This window comes from Acipenser ruthenus, chromosome 9, assembly GCF_902713425.1.
Source record: "Acipenser ruthenus chromosome 9, fAciRut3.2 maternal haplotype, whole genome shotgun sequence".
NCBI classification, from domain to species: domain Eukaryota; kingdom Metazoa; phylum Chordata; class Actinopteri; order Acipenseriformes; family Acipenseridae; genus Acipenser; species Acipenser ruthenus.
The window spans coordinates 34371991-34389875 of NC_081197.1; the positions used below are offsets into that span (position 1 = coordinate 34371991).

The 17885-nt window shown below is 37.0% G+C and overlaps 1 protein-coding gene and 1 long non-coding RNA gene across 3 annotated transcripts in view; one reads left to right on the plus strand and one right to left on the minus strand.

Annotated features, from left to right (window-relative positions):
• The window catches only part of LOC117405223 (interleukin-1 receptor accessory protein-like 1), a 512848-nt gene that overhangs the window by 117306 nt on the left and 377657 nt on the right, over positions 1 to 17885 (plus strand). The window lies entirely within an intron of this gene.
• Positions 7516 to 17503, minus strand: LOC131737913 (uncharacterized). The gene is made up of 2 exons (XR_009329480.1): positions 11741 to 17503; positions 7516 to 9944 (listed from the first exon to the last, which is right to left on the minus strand). It is a non-coding gene; the product is annotated as an uncharacterized LOC131737913 (long non-coding RNA).

Consider the following 17885-nt stretch of genomic DNA (forward strand, 5'->3'; position numbering starts at 1 on the left):
ACACTAATTTAGTTTTGATAAATGCATTCCTCTGCGAAAACATAAAAGTATTTGCAGCAAATTGTAAAATAAATGATGTTCTCCATATGTGCTGCTGTTTGGTAAAAGCATAAAATAATATTGTATATTTCATGGAAGTTTGACACCTACACTAACCAGCAGATTAGCAAAACATTGCTTATGTATTAAGACCCTGAAATAGTAAGACAGCAGAATTGATTATTTATGCTTTATATAACAATGGTGTCTTGCTACAGAATTCATGGGCAAATGCAGTAAGACCAAATGTATTGTACATAAAAACAAAAAAGCAGAGCAAACTCTCAACCATAAATTCATATTAAAAGTGCACCCATTTTTTAAAGGTATCTTTAAAGTGCCAGAAATGTCTACATTAAATCTGATCTGAAGGCTTTGTTAAAATCCACACAATCTATACAAGATCTGTGATTAAAAAAGCAGACCAGACAGGTGGCATGGAACGTTGGATGGAAACAGTCTTTTGAAGCAGGGATTCGATTTTACTCAAATAACCTTCTCTACAGATAACCTTCTCTGTGAGAAAGTTATCTAACACGGAACATGTTTGCTCCATGACACAAGCTCCCTTAGAAACATATTAGTGTATTGTAACTGTAGCATCAGATAAAGGATAACAGGTTTCAGAGACTTTCCTTTCTGTCAGGACTATGGTCACTGGCTAACCCCTCCCTCCCCAGCATAAAATGCCAGAGTGCGGACTATAGCTAATTAGTACTAAATGTTTTAGAGAACCATTTTACACACAACAAATAACACAGTATGTGTATTTTTCATGTTATTTTATCGTTTTTCTTACTCTACGTGTGTAAGGGAGGATGCATTTTACTCTGGCTGTCTACTTCGCTGCTTCTCTGCAAAAATTATGACTGCTTTGACAGTGGCAGGACTTTTTCATAGTGTGAGTAGATTGATTTGAGAATCAAATTTTGTGGCGTTTCGAGGAGTTTGTTTTGTGGAGAACTTATTTTGGATTGAAATTGACATTATAGAAAACTGTAGAAGTTTTTGTTGGAGGTATTTGTGGTTTTGATTGTAGAAACACCAAGTGAGCCACAATCAATTTCAACTAACGACAATCTATTTTTGGCTTCTAAATTACTTTTTAAATGTCACGAGTGAATATTACAAGAATAAATAAGGCAGTATAGTAATTAAGTCTTCAGAATCCAACTCAAGCTTTCACCTTACACTGGCATGCATAAAGAGTTTTAAAGGCACAGATTGGGCAGACAATCAAGAACAGATGGATTAGCATTTGTATTACTCTAACAAGATAATGTAAGGAAGCTTAATTTACCAAAGGTCTGACGCTGTGTTAGGGAGATTTGGAATGAAAGCATTCCCTTTGACTTTTTTCTGTTTATTCAAATTTATGATGGCTCAGTAAGTAGTATATTCAAACTGGTAAAAGGTATATGTGTATATTGTATTGCTTTGTAACCCAAATTTAGAAAAGTGTTTGCTTAACATGACTAATCACACCAGTGTGTGGTCTGAAATAATTATGCTCATAGATTTATTAACAGCCATTGTGTTGGTTTTGGGGTTTTGGGGGAATCTTTGTTATTACAATCTGCAGCAGTGCCAGTTTTATAAGCTTTATATCAACGTAACAAGGTGTTAAGAAGTTATAAGCCTCACACAAGTAAACATCCAAAGTATAAAAACAATATGTACGCTCTGCATGCTGTTTAAAAAGTACCACATTGATAGTTTAATGAATAACTCAATCAAACCTAGTATGGTACTGCAAAAATAATACAAAATAAATATGAAAACCTAAGTGGAGGTTATTTTTAAAATGATTTTTAATGTTTGACTTTGAAACATGCCTCCCCCACCACCCTAAAGGGAAAACATCCTTACAGAGGTGACCATTGCTAAAGTTCCCCCCCTGAGCCCCTGCAAGGCTTTAGTTGCTGAATTACAAGTGTGTTTAAAAAAAATGAATGTCTTGGTCACATAGTAGTTGCGGGAGAATGTTTTGTTCAAGTAGTGATGTAATGGTAAGCAGGGTTCAAGACAAAGCTTAGCAATTAAAATTCAAAACAACATTGAGCGAACAAACAAGGCTGTTCAAATTGTTATCTGGTTAAAACAGAATGCAGACAAGTACGGAATAATCTAGTAAACAACTGTCAAAAAATTATATTGCACACTGCGCAGCTGAAAATGATTGGGAGACCATGTACTTTTAACATGTGTTGTGTTGGTCTACATTAATTAACATTTATCTCCCTTCAGTTTCAGTAAATAGTACAACTTACTCTTCAGCTTTGTGATTTAAAACTGTGATGCAGTATTCATTCATTCAGAAAACATCTTACACAAATCATATCTGTCATGCTGTACAAGTATATCAAACAAGTACACCTGTGTGATGCCTTGTGTGACACAGTAGGGGGAGGATGTGTGCAGAGCAGAGGTTCTGCACATGGGTGCATGTGTGTTTGGGTGTGTGGGTGCCTGTGTGTTTTGAGGTTGTGTTTAATTGTTTAATTGAGTGATTAAGGTATGATTGGTAAAGTGTGGAAAGTGGCCAGGTGGTAATTGAATGTTTGATTGTCATTACCCCCGGGTCGCACCCTACAAAAGGAACAAAGGAATGCATGTTTGGGGAGAGTTGTGTAGGAGAGTCAGCAGCGGAGAAGGTGTGTGTGCTGTGAGTATAAAGTGAGTAAGTGTAGCTGCAAGGATAGCTGTTCTTGGGTGTTGTACTTGTGCTGTGTGTGTGTTTAGGAATGTTTTTGTTCAAACTGTTATTTTGTTCCTGTGTTTTGTTTGTTTTGTGTTGATTAAAAGTGTGCAGAAAGCGCTGAACTACAGTTTCTGTGTATGGGTTGCTATTTCTGCCGTTGGCCAGCCTTGACCGCCAGTCATGTTACCACATATGGTAGTAGTGGTGAGATAGCGCCCCCTATTGATCCAGCTGGGAACTGAAGAAAAAAAACTAAACCAAATACAGTATAGAGTCAATTATCTGATCTTTGATCAACCGTACTATCTAATCAACCAAATGCACCTGTAATCACGTGATGAATTACGTGTGGTTTATTACGCAGACAGCTTCTGCTGATAAAACGGCTATGAGGACCAGCAGACTGATGCAAATAAGTTACAGAATTATTCCTACCATAATTCTGAATACATTAAGTTCTGTAATGTGTCAAAGTTGTACAGAATTGTATTCTTTGATTTTCAAAGTTTGGTATATGGTATGTTTATTACAGTATTTCATTACCTTAACCTGTAACTGTAGTTTTACTGTGTAGAATTACTGTTTAATGTGGTAGAATAGGTTACTAGCTATATATCATCACTAGGTACTTGTGTACTATGTACTTGTGTATGTTAACTATATTCTATACTTTATTAACCTGGTCCGACATTGCAATTATTCCCATCCGGTCCAATGTCGGACCTTGTCCGACATCATCAAAAAGATGCAAAAAACGGGTTTCTAGTCGTTTTTTCTCTGGAAAAAGCCGAGAAAACCATTCAATGGCTGAGTGGGAGCGACAGGAGCCGAGACAAGCCGAAAAAAAAGTGCGTATCTCATGAATAGTCATACTTGCCCCTGGCATCAGATAACGGCGGCCATAAGGAAACAAGCTGGCTGCTACTGTATCAGCGCTTAGAGAATATCATGGACATTTGCAGAGCTTTTTTCAGATGTTATAGTAATAAAATAATGACTTGGATCGCATTATTGAGGCGTTTGGTGATAAAACGAGTGATCAGGAAATGATTGATCGGTATGTCCGACTATTATTATTATTATTATTATTTATTTCTTAGCATATGTGAAAGCTATAGCGAACGAAAGGGTGGGGCGGGGCTGGAGATGCCTAGTGAGTGCTTTGTTGATATGCAGGGCCTTTTAAACCCGTTTGACTGTGGAAAAAAAATACTTTTAAACAGCGCGTCTAAAATTAACTGCGCGTGTGAAAATAAATTGGACCTGATGTGCCTGACACGCACTTAATAAATGGACTGCAAGGGGTTAAAGGTACAGTAATTGTTATTAATACCTGTTTGATTATCCATACAAATCAATTGCGCAAACTAGTATCGGTCCCAATTAGTTTGGATAATTGACTCTCTAATGTATATTACATAACTCTGTTAAAGCCATGGAAAGATAGAGAGCCGACATATATGGCAACTGAAACTGGGACAGCACGTGATAAATCACCCATTCCTGACATACACATTGGCTCTACTCTAGATAATTCTGAGTGCCAAGAAGTGTTTCATATGCTCCGTAGACATACAGACATATTTTCAGTGTTACCAGGAAGAACGCATAAAATTGAGACCAGAAGCATAAGTCAGGGCTGAAGTGAAAAAAATGCTTCAATCAGCGGTTATAGAGGAGTCGTCAAGTGAGTGGACAAGTCCCATAGTTCTGGTCGCAAAACCAAATGGAACCTGGAGGTTTTGCAATGACTTCAGAAAGTTAAACAAAGTTTCTAAATTCAATGCCTACCCGATGCCTCGGGTAGATTAACTCATTGAGAAACTGGGGTAAGCTAGGTACTTGTCCAGTCTTGACTTGACTAAAGGGTACTGGCAAATTTCTCTAACTAAAAATGTAAAGAAAAAAACTGCTATTGTGACCCCGGATGGATTGTACCAAAATATGGTAATGTCATTTGGCTTACATGGTGCCCTAGCTACATTCCAGTGGTTAATAGATACATTACTGAGTCCTCATGTAGAATATGCATCAACCTATTTGGATGATATAGTGATATGAAGTGAAAACTGGAAAACTAGAAGCTTTACTGGATAGCCTTAGAAAATCTGGGTTAACGGCAAACCCTGAAAAATGTCATCTTGGATTAACAGAGGTCAGGTAATTGGGGAACGTAGGCAATGGTATGGTCAAGCCACAGCTTAATAGCATTAAGAATTGGCCTCGTCCAATTCTGTGCTATTATAGCAACAATAGCAGTACCCCTCACTGAACTAACCAGAGCTAAGGGACAAAACATGGTTAAATGGAAAGATAAGGCAGAAATGGCATTTCGCACGCTAGGATGTATTTTGTGTAGTGACCCAGTGTTAATCCTTTGCGGTCCTATGTCGGACCCTGTCCGACATCATCAAAAAGCCTTCAAGCACAGGTCTCTAATAGTTTTTTCTCTGGAAAAAGCAGAGAAAACCTTTCAATGGCCAGTGAGACCGATAGGAGCTGAATAAGCCGAAAAAAAAAAAAGGCGGCATATATGAGCAATACACATAGCACCTGCACCACAGAGGTAACACTGAAATTTGAAGAACTTTTTGAGATGTTATAGTAATAAAATAATGACTTGGATCACATTATTGAGGAGTTTGGTGATAAAACGAGTGATCAGGAGATGATTTATCAGTATGCACGACTATGAAGAGGTATGTTAAAAATACAGTGAATAAGGGGTGGGGTGGGGCTGAAGATGCAGTACTGAGTGTCCTGTTGATATGCAGTGCCTTTTAAACCTGTTTTACTGTGAAAAAAATACTTTTAAACAGCACGCTCCGGCGTAGGTCTTGGAGCAGTGTTGTCACAATTTGTGGGTGGAGAAGAACACTCGGTACTGTACCTTAGTCGTAAATTACTTCCTAGCAAACATAAATATGCCATTGTGGAAAAAGCATGTCTTGCAGTAAAGTGGGCAATTGGAGCTCTAAGGCAGTGGTTCTCAAACTTTTTGGATCTCACCCCCCTTTCTCTTGTCTGTGGTTCTTTCACCAAGAAAAGGTGGAAGAATTGTGAGGAAGGTTAATAACAATCCGAGATTGACTGCCGAAGACAATCAAAGTGAATTGGTATGAGTTGAAGAAGGTTGTGCACAAGAGAAATCCTCAGAATTTGAATGAACGGGAAGAATTTTGCATTGAAGAATGGTCAAAAATCACTAAAAAATCATGCCAAAAGCTCATTGACAAATATCCTAATTTTTTATTGAGGTTATTGTTGCTAAAGGTGCATCAACTAGCTATTAATTTTCCTTGTCGGGTATGAATACTTTTGAATTAGCATTTTTGGAGTTTTGCAAAAATATTGCTGAAATAAATAACTGTCTATAATCTATTTCTTATAACTTTTTTTTTTCCTCATCCACAAAAGCAAAACTTTTGCTACAAAGATTTTTCCTACAATTCTTTGTTTTCGAGAATTTTTGAGAAATTATAAATTTCCATTGGGGTATGTAAACTTTTGACTACAACTGTATGCTGGTTTAAAAAAAAAATCCAACATGTCTCTGGCTTCTCTGTATGTCACTGCTGTTGTTTTTTTTCCCTTTTGCATGAACCAGCCACCAATCCATTGTAATAAGAGCAAACTTAACACTGCAAATCACAGTTTACCAACGCTTACTAACATGAACACCACATAGTAAGCTGATAAACAACAAACATTACCAGATGGCAGCGGACTTCATCCAAAAATATGCAAGCTTAAAAGGCACCAGTCAGATGAACAGCGCCATCTACAAACTTTGACATGCCAGGAGGCGTCAGGAGAAAGATTTGTTTTAAGTTAGTATATACGGTCTGAATAATGGGAAATTTTGGCTGGTGTTAGCAGATTTGCTACCTCACCTAGCATGTTCACTTGATGTTTTCACTTAACTCGTTATAACACAATGTCACTACAGCACCATGGAGAACAAGAAAGAAGGCCTTCTAAAAATCAATTACAGTATTTATCGTTCTTATATGGTGTTCTTTATCATTTTTAATTTTAAAGTACCGGTAAACTTTTAAGATAAGCATTTGCTATCTCTCAGTTTTAAACGTAGCTATGGTTCACAACATAACACAGTGGAATGATCAAAGTATCATGCAGTAATTGTAGGGCAGTATTGCCACGTGTGAAAACTTTAACAATAAAGTCGAAACGAAAATGCATTAATTTGCTTCTAAATAATTAATATTTTTTTATACGGTGCAGAACTAATTTATTTTAACATGTTGTTTTGTTTCTGGACTTTGCAATACCTGCACGACAGCAGGGCAGCAGTGTGGAGTAGTGGTTAGGGCTCTGGACTCTTGACCGGAGGGTCGTGGGTTCAATCCCTGGTAGGGGACACTGCAGCTATACCCTTGAGCAAGGTACTTTACCTAGATTGCTCCAGTAAAAACCCAACTGTATAAATGGGTAATTGTATGTAAAAATAATGTGATATCTTGTAACCATTGTAAGTCGCCCTGGATAAGGGCGTCTGCTAAGAAATAAATAATAATAATAATATAATAATAATACGATGGGTGTCTCAGTAATAGTCGTATCTACAACGTGTCACGTTTTCACTTTTCACGTTCTCTTTTATTATATTATTTGCTCTGCACACACTCTTAACTCAGGGGAGACGTTAAGGAGGACAGAGATGTTTAAAACTCCTAGTGGTTTATGTTCGAGCACTGGACGAGCGGTGTGTCCTTAAAACCTTTTTATTTAATCAAGAAAATCACTCAGACTCATTTATTCAAAGTTTCACGAATCAGAGCAACATCAGCGCTCCTTCGTTTTATTAAAATGCCTTTAATATTGGTTTAGTAGTTTGCGCATACTACCAAAACCCGAAAACATGTAACAATAATTAGCAATCCTAAGTTTATTACAAGCTTCAGCATTTAATACTTCAATAACATAATACAATTATATGTATTCAGTGCAGCCCTCAGGCTGGTTAAGCACAAAGCCTACAAGCACCCACTGCTATGTTTTAGCACATTCAATATAACACTCTTAATACCAAAACATAGTTTCAAAACCTCATAGCAATATAACCAATAAATGCGAGATACAATAATACCATTAATATGCTTACCTCCTATTATAAGGAAGAGTAGCGTGAACAAAAGAGAAGGACTGTTCTGTAGAGATCTGCAAAGGATGGACCACACATAGCTCTGCCAAGCTTGATTGTGGTGGTCTCAGTGTGATCGGCCCAGGGTTTTTATACAATTTTCGTCCCATTGAAAGCAATGGGAAACCCCAATTAGATCCAGTCATCAATCTATATTGACAGTCCTTATCTCTTGGCAAACAGTAATCTCTAAAGAATTCAACCAACTCCTCAGACTCAATTAAAGTCATATGCCAACAAATCAACACTAGCCCATGTTCTCATCCACTCATTCTTGGCCCCCCTCCTTCATCTGAAAAGTTAGGTGAAGCAGAGTTCACAAAATCCCTGCAACCTTGATTCACTACTTAATATGGGTGCATTATAAAAAGGAGTGGTGTTTTAAATATATGCAACACCAATATAAGAAAAGTGGTGTTTTTTGAATATATGCAACACCAATAGTTATATCATAATATAGCAGTTATAGTTATAATGATTATAATTGATTACATGAACTTGGCTTTCAAAAATATATTCCCTCATGTCATCTCACTCTCAAATTAATTTCATTCTTTCCTTACAGGTGTGTGTTTAGCAGGTATTATAGGGAACTTCCATCTTATATCTTTTTAATGTAGAGTTTTCTCCTTATGGAAAACCTAACTATTTTACTGAGCTGTAAAGCTGTAATGTTTTTCTCCTATGGGCCCCTGGTAGCTTGAACTTAATTGACATCCAGATGACCCTGTATGTTTCAGCTATATTCATACTGGCTAAAACCAGCTTGCTGGAGACACCTCTTTTCTTGCCAAGTTTAATAGTGATTAATGTTCCCTAGAACTTTCCTTACACCTGTATCTTACATGCTTGTTCCGCCCGGCAACTAACTATCTTAGGTGCTAAGACCATCCGTTCTAACTCCCTATTTTTGCAGTCCGGCCCGATACTATAAGCCTTCTGATAAAAAAATTCCGGCTTCTTCCCACCAAAGAGGCCTTCCAGCAGCTAATATTAATTTCTCCAAGGGCAGGCTGATAGAGAGTTCAGGAAGACAGGTCACATAGAGTTTACTCTCCTAAAACCGATCTCCTGCTTTTATTCTTCATTATTTATTCAATCCTTTTATTTTGTATTTTAAACACAACATCTTTTTATGCTGCGTCTTTTAACTTCAGAGTCAAACTAGTACATTACTTCTTATAGCGTATGGCTGCTAACCTTATTACTTTCTGCTAGCAGCAGTATATCCGCAATATTACAATAGGATTTTATTCAATTTTTCTGCTCTCTAGTTGTGGTGTATCTTCTGACAATGCTTATTTTCTTAAGTTAGAGTCTGCTTTTACTCTAGGTTGTTCTTACTCACCTACTTATTTTAAAACTGAATTACAAGCAGAAACCTACTCAAAGCGAGGTCTTTTAATCCTTTTCTGTTTTTCTCTTTCCCTTAAGAATACTCCTAACTCCTTTTCCCTTTATATTCAGAAGTTATAATTCTTGAATGTAAGCACACAGTAATTCTTTTCATTGAATTAGGACTCCGTTTTTAACTATGCTCATCTTGATAGAAAACAGCTTCAGGTATGCTATCATATTAAGCAAAGTGAATCATATGATCTTATACATAAAAATTGTTCATAGTATTTCATACTAACAATAATTATCACTACCTATGATTATATGTTACCACAGCAATCTATACCATTTAAAACAAGCATATTAACATACATCTATTAGTACAGCATTATTCTGTAGTCAAGCTGAAAAGTCTTAACAGAGATTTCAGCACTAAATTCTGGGAATCGTGCCAATTTTAATAAGAGACTGCTCAAGGCCGGCCAGTGTATCAAGTTGTACCAGATTCTGTTTTTCGGTCTTACAGAGAGAGCACTTTACAGTATTTGTTACAGACTAAAGATTATTCAAACATTACAAATGGTTACAGCACATATCATCTCATTAATACATTTCATTTTTAAATCATCCAGTCCGTGTCCAATGTTTCAGCTCGTTCCCAGCAGGACTCCACTTCTGTCTTGGGTTCAGCTCGGGTCGGCTCTGCAAACACCACAATACCTATTTTGCTCTACATTATTAGTGGGCAGACTTAATACAACTGAATCTGAATCAATCGAGGAGCCGTGAACTCTAGCCACTGAAATTCTCCATGCAAAGGAATCCAATTTCTTACTACACATAATAACTGGTTCGAGGTCACTCGTGACAGATCCCCCTTCAGGTTCCTCGAGAGACTCAGATTCAAACCCCGGCTCCTGCTCCTCATAAAGAACACGAACAGAGGAAAGCCAAGGTGCAGTATAACAACATTGTTCACATGTTTTTTTTTTAAATTCTCATTATTCTTGTTATATTAAATATTTCAAACAGTTTCCAGAATCCCTGCTGCTTTATGAAATGGATGTTTGTCATTCCCTGCTCATAAATATATGTCTGTCTATACAGTAGGGTCTGCTGGAAAAGTATTTAAATATCATCCTATGTAAATGAATCCCTATAAATCACCGGGACATAAGGAACCTGTTCAGCAATTTCCAATGCTTATGCTATGGGTTCTTGCTTATTTATTTTATTTTATATTATAATTTTTAAATGTATTTTTATTATTATTATTATTCTCTTAGAAATCAGCTCGTAACAGAGAAAAAAGCGCTTGCTTCTCCTTCAATGACCTGTTTCATCGTTAGATTATTTATTCACAAGGTCTCTATTGAAATATGAGTGCAAGGTTTTCTTTGTCTTATTACAAGCAGATATATCTGTTAAAATGAATATATCACCCAGACTTAAAGAATAAACTTCCACATTTCTTGATGTTATTTTATCAACTGATGTTACAAAAACCCATAGTTGTTAATCAATTATATATAATCACTAAAACCAAGACAGGCTAAAAGTTATTTTTTCAAACGTATAACATTTCATTGCTTGCAATAGCATACCTATTAACTTCTTCCACTATACCTGCACCTAAAGAGTTAAAGTGGCTCTCAGCTGACTTGCTTATCAGTGTTGTCATGGTTTCCAAGCAAGGTTCACTCCTTTCAGTTCTGGTTAAAGACTTACAAAAGTTAGTATATATTTAAGACACAAAGACCAAGCTTCTTATCTTTTCCATTTGTCAAAAACACCCAGAGCACATCAAAACTGAATTTAAGAAAGTGTTAAAAGAAAAAAATATTCATTGTACTTTTTTTTTCAATAGTTCTGCAATACAAAAGCTGCCTTCTGTGTTTCAAAAGCAAAGTGTATATTAACACACTTTCTCAATAAACAGTCATAAGCATTTTGTACTTTCCAAACTGCTCTCTTAAATCCCTATCATTCTCATTGCATGGTTTTGCTTTACCTGTCAAGTCAAGACAACAATTCTGTTACATTCCTTTTGCAAAAACAAAACATAAAAGCTTTAGTTTTATTTTAACGATGTAACCAGTAAAATAATCACATTTATAATATAAAAGTTTTTACTTTCATTACTGTTCAAATGTATTATTACTAATTATTTACTTTTAAGTTTTATTCTTATTTTTGTTTTTCCAATTCATGTAATAAAATAAGACGAAACCATGCTAGGCTTTACTTATAACCATTACAGAATTACTAGTAAACTGCAATAACATTTTTCTTTTTAAATTGTTATAAACAGAATTACATTTATTTAATGTATACTCTAGAGTTAAATAGTATACTGTATACTTTCTTTTCCTTAATCATTGTCAAATGAATAAAGTCTTTGATTTTGCATGCAGTCTGTAATTCAAATATGTATTTGTGATTCTTAAAAACTCATTCATGAAAATATTTAATGACATATTTCCAGGTGCAATTCTTACTTTGTTCCTTTTGGTTTCTGAATGTGTTGTAGGCAGGGCAAACATCTTCTGCAGATCTCCACAGTTTCAGCATGCAGTTCAGTCCACCATTAATCTCGCAACTGATGCAAAGTTCCCTTAAGTGCACTATGCAAGGCACCTGCTCCTTGATGAGCTGCCAGTACTATGGCTTGTCGACTTGCTTTAGGGGGTACTATCCTTTTGCTTGTTTTAAACAGTCGGTATAGAATTCCCTTGTTCCAACTGGTATCTGTCCCCGTCCAGGGGGAACTCAGACAACAGCTGGCTATCAGCTAGCAAATTGATCAGTTTTGCTGCTGATGCTGATGACCTTGTACTGCTCCTTGCGCCAATTCATCAGCGCGATTATTTCCCACTATAGTTACTTCTTTCCCCTTCTGGTGACCTGCTATATGCTGAACACTGATCCTATTGCTCCTCAATGTTTCAATCTCTTTCCATATATTGGCATGCGCTATGGGCTTACCCTTATGGTCAGAGTAACCATTCTCTTTCCATGTTAGAGAGTGAATATTGAATTCTTGGGTGCAGTAACTTGAGTCTGTAATCAATAATATGGTCTCACTGGGCGTCCCCAAACTTTGAGCCATTTGTAATCCCTTCAATAGGGCTTTAGCTTCTGCTACTTAAGCGGATCGACCTGATACCACTTCAGAGTGGTGTTACGTTTCCTCATAAATTCCATTCCGATTTCTTCCGACGGATATCCCTATTCCACAAACTGGAATGGATCCATCTGAGAAGATTAACCAGTCAGGCACAAACGGCTGTCCTGCTGGGGCAGTTCATTCCTCCCATTTTTCAAACGAGGGAAGGTGAAGGAATTTACTTCTGAGGTTAGAGGCTAGCTCGGAGACGGTAGTGAAGATTATTCTAGGGTCTGCTAGCAAAGTGACCCATCTATCCCACCGTAATTTAAGCGCTTTCGTGTTTATCAGTGATCCCTTTGTTAGGGTAGCTAGACCTGGGGTATCACTGAAAACTTCAATAAGATCATCCTGAGCTAGGTTGAATAAGGACGGTGCTACTCTAGCAAGAGCGGTTAGCATCCTTTTTTCATAACAAAACTGCTGTTCTGTGAGGTGAAATTGAAACCCCAATTCTTTATTGGCATTTCATCCCCTTTATTTTTCACCCCTACTGCAGCTTGTTCACCAATATGGAAGTAGGCTTCCAAGGACTTACCACTGACTCGAGTGGTAATATCCTGCGCTTCTTGTATTAACGTCTTAAGCTGCGTTAGCCTAAGTTCGTCTTCTTCTGTCCACGAGACCCCTATTCCCTCAGCGTTACCGTGGGAAATCTTTCGATACAACGGGGCTGCCAGGACTGAGTATCCTGTTACAGTGTTTCTCGCATAATTAAACAACCCCATCACGGCTTGGAGTTGCTTTATTGTTTTTGGGGAAGAAATACTGCTAACTTTTTCTTTAAAGGCTGTACTCAGCTTCATACCCTGATGCTTAATCTAATTTAATTTAATTCTAATTTATTTATTTATTTATTTATTTTATTTAAATGTATTAAATTATTTAATGTAATATAATTATTTGTTTCTGTATCATTATCTTTATTAATTCCAATATTTCAAATAATCTTCCACCTTCTCTATCATAATCTCAACTGCTTCTGCTGCTAATGGGTTAAAAATCGAACGTCTGCTATGTCTTTCACTCTATGTTATTTTAGGTCTGCTCTCTGTGCATTCCCGATCTCTGGGCTCTCCAAGACCCCCTCCTTATACTCACAAGCTGGTGCAGTCTGTGAGCTCTCTCTCTCTCTCCCTGCAGCAGGTTACCGCCCCTCTGGGTGAACTAAACATTCCTCACTTGCATTACAAGCAGAGGCTGTATCAAGGCTGCTAACACTGCTTCACTTAATTTTTTAACTGAATTCAGCATTCCTTCTCTAGGACTACATGAATCATAGCAAATGAAATGCATGTAACAAACTGGTTGCAGTTACATCCATTCCTCACTTCTAACTTTACCTTTTTTTTTTTAAATCCAATCGTAACTTTCTTCCTGAATTATTAAACCGCTTGCTTCAGACAGGGCTCTAACCACACCTCCTCCATGCAAGAGGTTTTCATTATTATTTATTTCTTGGCAGACATTAGCTGTAACAGCCAATAAATTATACATTGGTTGTCTAACGTATTCAGCGCTCTAAGTTTTTCAGAGTTTGTTACTTTCTGTGCTCGTATCCCTTTAGGACCTGATGATCGCAAGTCACATGAATTAGTGGGTGGAGCCGGTGCTCTCCTCTCTGCTAGTTGCAGCTTCCCAAGGCAGATTTACTGAGTGTTCTCTACTTGCAGCTGCTTCAGCTGACTTACTTCTCGGTTCACACAGTTTATTTTTCTTTCTTTCTCTAGATCGTGGTTTGAAAAAAGTAACAGCTTTTTTCCACACAGGTGTGGTTTTGTTAGCAGTTTCTTCCCCCATTTCTATTTCAGAGAAGGAAGATGGAGACTCCATCCTTTCACCTTCTTCTATATCCGAAGCGCTTTCTGAACTATCATCAGCATTCATCTCTCTATCTATTATTTGAGACAATGTGTTGACAACTGCGTGAGCCCCTTCTTCCAATTGGTTATTTATCTCAAGGAATTCTTCTTCAAAAGTTTTGGCATATGCCATGTAGAGTAGCCCGTTTTTCTATTTATAATAGCCCGTTCAACGCCCTCTTTTGCTAGACTTTATTTTACCGGAAGATTTGTGCACAAGTGAGGTTGCCGCATCTGGGGTTGCGTCACAACGTCGGGTTTCCGGAGTTTAAATGCCCATACGCAATTTACCTTACAAAATTGCGTGATGGAATTAAAATGTTTAAACTATTTTAGTAACGCGTTTCAAAATGTTAAACAATTTTAATTTTTATTGGTCGATCGTATTTATTAGTGTTTTCTAGATTAGGTTTATTTTGTGGACCGTTTATTTCGCTCGCCCCACGGTCGGGCGCCAACTGTCACGTTTTCACTTTTCACGTTCTCTTTTATTATATTATTTGCTCTGCACACACTCTTAACTCAGGGGAGACGTTAAGGAGGACAGAGATGTTTAAAACTCCTAGTGGTTTATGTTCGAGCACTGGACGAGCGGTGTGTCCTTAAAACCTTTTTATTTAATCAAGAAAATCACTCAGACTCATTTATTCAAAGTTTCACGAATCAGAGCAACATCAGCGCTCCTTCGTTTTATTAAAATGCCTTTAATATTGGTTTAGTAGTTTGCGCATACTACCAAAACCCGAAAACATGTAACAATAATTAGCAATCCTAAGTTTATTACAAGCTTCAGCATTTAATACTTCAATAACATAATACAATTATATGTATTCAGTGCAGCCCTCAGGCTGGTTAAGCACAAAGCCTACAAGCACCCACTGCTATGTTTTAGCACATTCAATATAACACTCTTAATACCAAAACATAGTTTCAAAACCTCATAGCAATATAACCAATAAATGCGAGATACAATAATACCATTAATATGCTTACCTCCTATTATAAGGAAGAGTAGCGTGAACAAAAGAGAAGGACTGTTCTGTAGAGATCTGCAAAGGATGGACCACACATAGCTCTGCCAAGCTTGATTGTGGTGGTCTCAGTGTGATCGGCCCAGGGTTTTTATACAATTTTCGTCCCATTGAAAGCAATGGGAAACCCCAATTAGATCCAGTCATCAATCTATATTGACAGTCCTTATCTCTTGGCAAACAGTAATCTCTAAAGAATTCAACCAACTCCTCAGACTCAATTAAAGTCATATGCCAACAAATCAACACTAGCCCATGTTCTCATCCACTCATTCTTGGCCCCCCTCCTTCATCTGAAAAGTTAGGTGAAGCAGAGTTCACAAAATCCCTGCAACCTTGATTCACTACTTAATATGGGTGCATTATAAAAAGGAGTGGTGTTTTAAATATATGCAACACCAATATAAGAAAAGTGGTGTTTTTTGAATATATGCAACACCAATAGTTATATCATAATATAGCAGTTATAGTTATAATGATTATAATTGATTACATGAACTTGGCTTTCAAAAATATATTCCCTCATGTCATCTCACTCTCAAATTAATTTCATTCTTTCCTTACAGGTGTGTGTTTAGCAGGTATTATAGGGAACTTCCATCTTATATCTTTTTAATGTAGAGTTTTCTCCTTATGGAAAACCTAACTATTTTACTGAGCTGTAAAGCTGTAATGTTTTTCTCCTATGGGCCCCTGGTAGCTTGAACTTAATTGACATCCAGATGACCCTGTATGTTTCAGCTATATTCATACTGGCTAAAACCAGCTTGCTGGAGACACCTCTTTTCTTGCCAAGTTTAATAGTGATTAATGTTCCCTAGAACTTTCCTTACACCTGTATCTTACATGCTTGTTCCGCCCGGCAACTAACTATCTTAGGTGCTAAGACCATCCGTTCTAACTCCCTATTTTTGCAGTCCGGCCCGATACTATAAGCCTTCTGATAAAAAAATTCCGGCTTCTTCCCACCAAAGAGGCCTTCCAGCAGCTAATATTAATTTCTCCAAGGGCAGGCTGATAGAGAGTTCAGGAAGACAGGTCACATAGAGTTTACTCTCCTAAAACCGATCTCCTGCTTTTATTCTTCATTATTTATTCAATCCTTTTATTTTGTATTTTAAACACAACATCTTTTTATGCTGCGTCTTTTAACTTCAGAGTCAAACTAGTACATTACTTCTTATAGCGTATGGCTGCTAACCTTATTACTTTCTGCTAGCAGCAGTATATCCGCAATATTACAATAGGATTTTATTCAATTTTTCTGCTCTCTAGTTGTGGTGTATCTTCTGACAATGCTTATTTTCTTAAGTTAGAGTCTGCTTTTACTCTAGGTTGTTCTTACTCACCTACTTATTTTAAAACTGAATTACAAGCAGAAACCTACTCAAAGCGAGGTCTTTTAATCCTTTTCTGTTTTTCTCTTTCCCTTAAGAATACTCCTAACTCCTTTTCCCTTTATATTCAGAAGTTATAATTCTTGAATGTAAGCACACAGTAATTCTTTTCATTGAATTAGGACTCCGTTTTTAACTATGCTCATCTTGATAGAAAACAGCTTCAGGTATGCTATCATATTAAGCAAAGTGAATCATATGATCTTATACATAAAAATTGTTCATAGTATTTCATACTAACAATAATTATCACTACCTATGATTATATGTTACCACAGCAATCTATACCATTTAAAACAAGCATATTAACATACATCTATTAGTACAGCATTATTCTGTAGTCAAGCTGAAAAGTCTTAACAGAGATTTCAGCACTAAATTCTGGGAATCGTGCCAATTTTAATAAGAGACTGCTCAAGGCCGGCCAGTGTATCAAGTTGTACCAGATTCTGTTTTTCGGTCTTACAGAGAGAGCACTTTACAGTATTTGTTACAGACTAAAGATTATTCAAACATTACAAATGGTTACAGCACATATCATCTCATTAATACATTTCATTTTTAAATCATCCAGTCCGTGTCCAATGTTTCAGCTCGTTCCCAGCAGGACTCCACTTCTGTCTTGGGTTCAGCTCGGGTCGGCTCTGCAAACACCACAATACCTATTTTGCTCTACATTATTAGTGGGCAGACTTAATACAACTGAATCTGAATCAATCGAGGAGCCGTGAACTCTAGCCACTGAAATTCTCCATGCAAAGGAATCCAATTTCTTACTACACATAATAACTGGTTCGAGGTCACTCGTGACAAACGTATCGACAATAGCAAGTCTGACACAAACAATTTTGGCTGTTAATTAAACCTTTGTAGAAAAATAACACAAAAATGCTTAACATAAAAAGAACAGTCCTACTACACTAACAGGTGCTGTTTACACTGCCTCTGGGTTTCTGATTACGTCATCAATTCCAGATTCCAATCCATTTTTGGAAATGTCTGATCTACTTTTAATGTTTTCAAGCAAATTGGCTTCACCACTGACATTCTCATATCCACCTTGACATCTGACACATTCTTTCCCTTGTCCAGCGCTTCTTTAACCTGTTCTGTATACCAGCCTGCCAGAGGGTGGGATCACTATGGGCACTGTATGCAACACTCTGATTGCTGGAAATATTATTGGC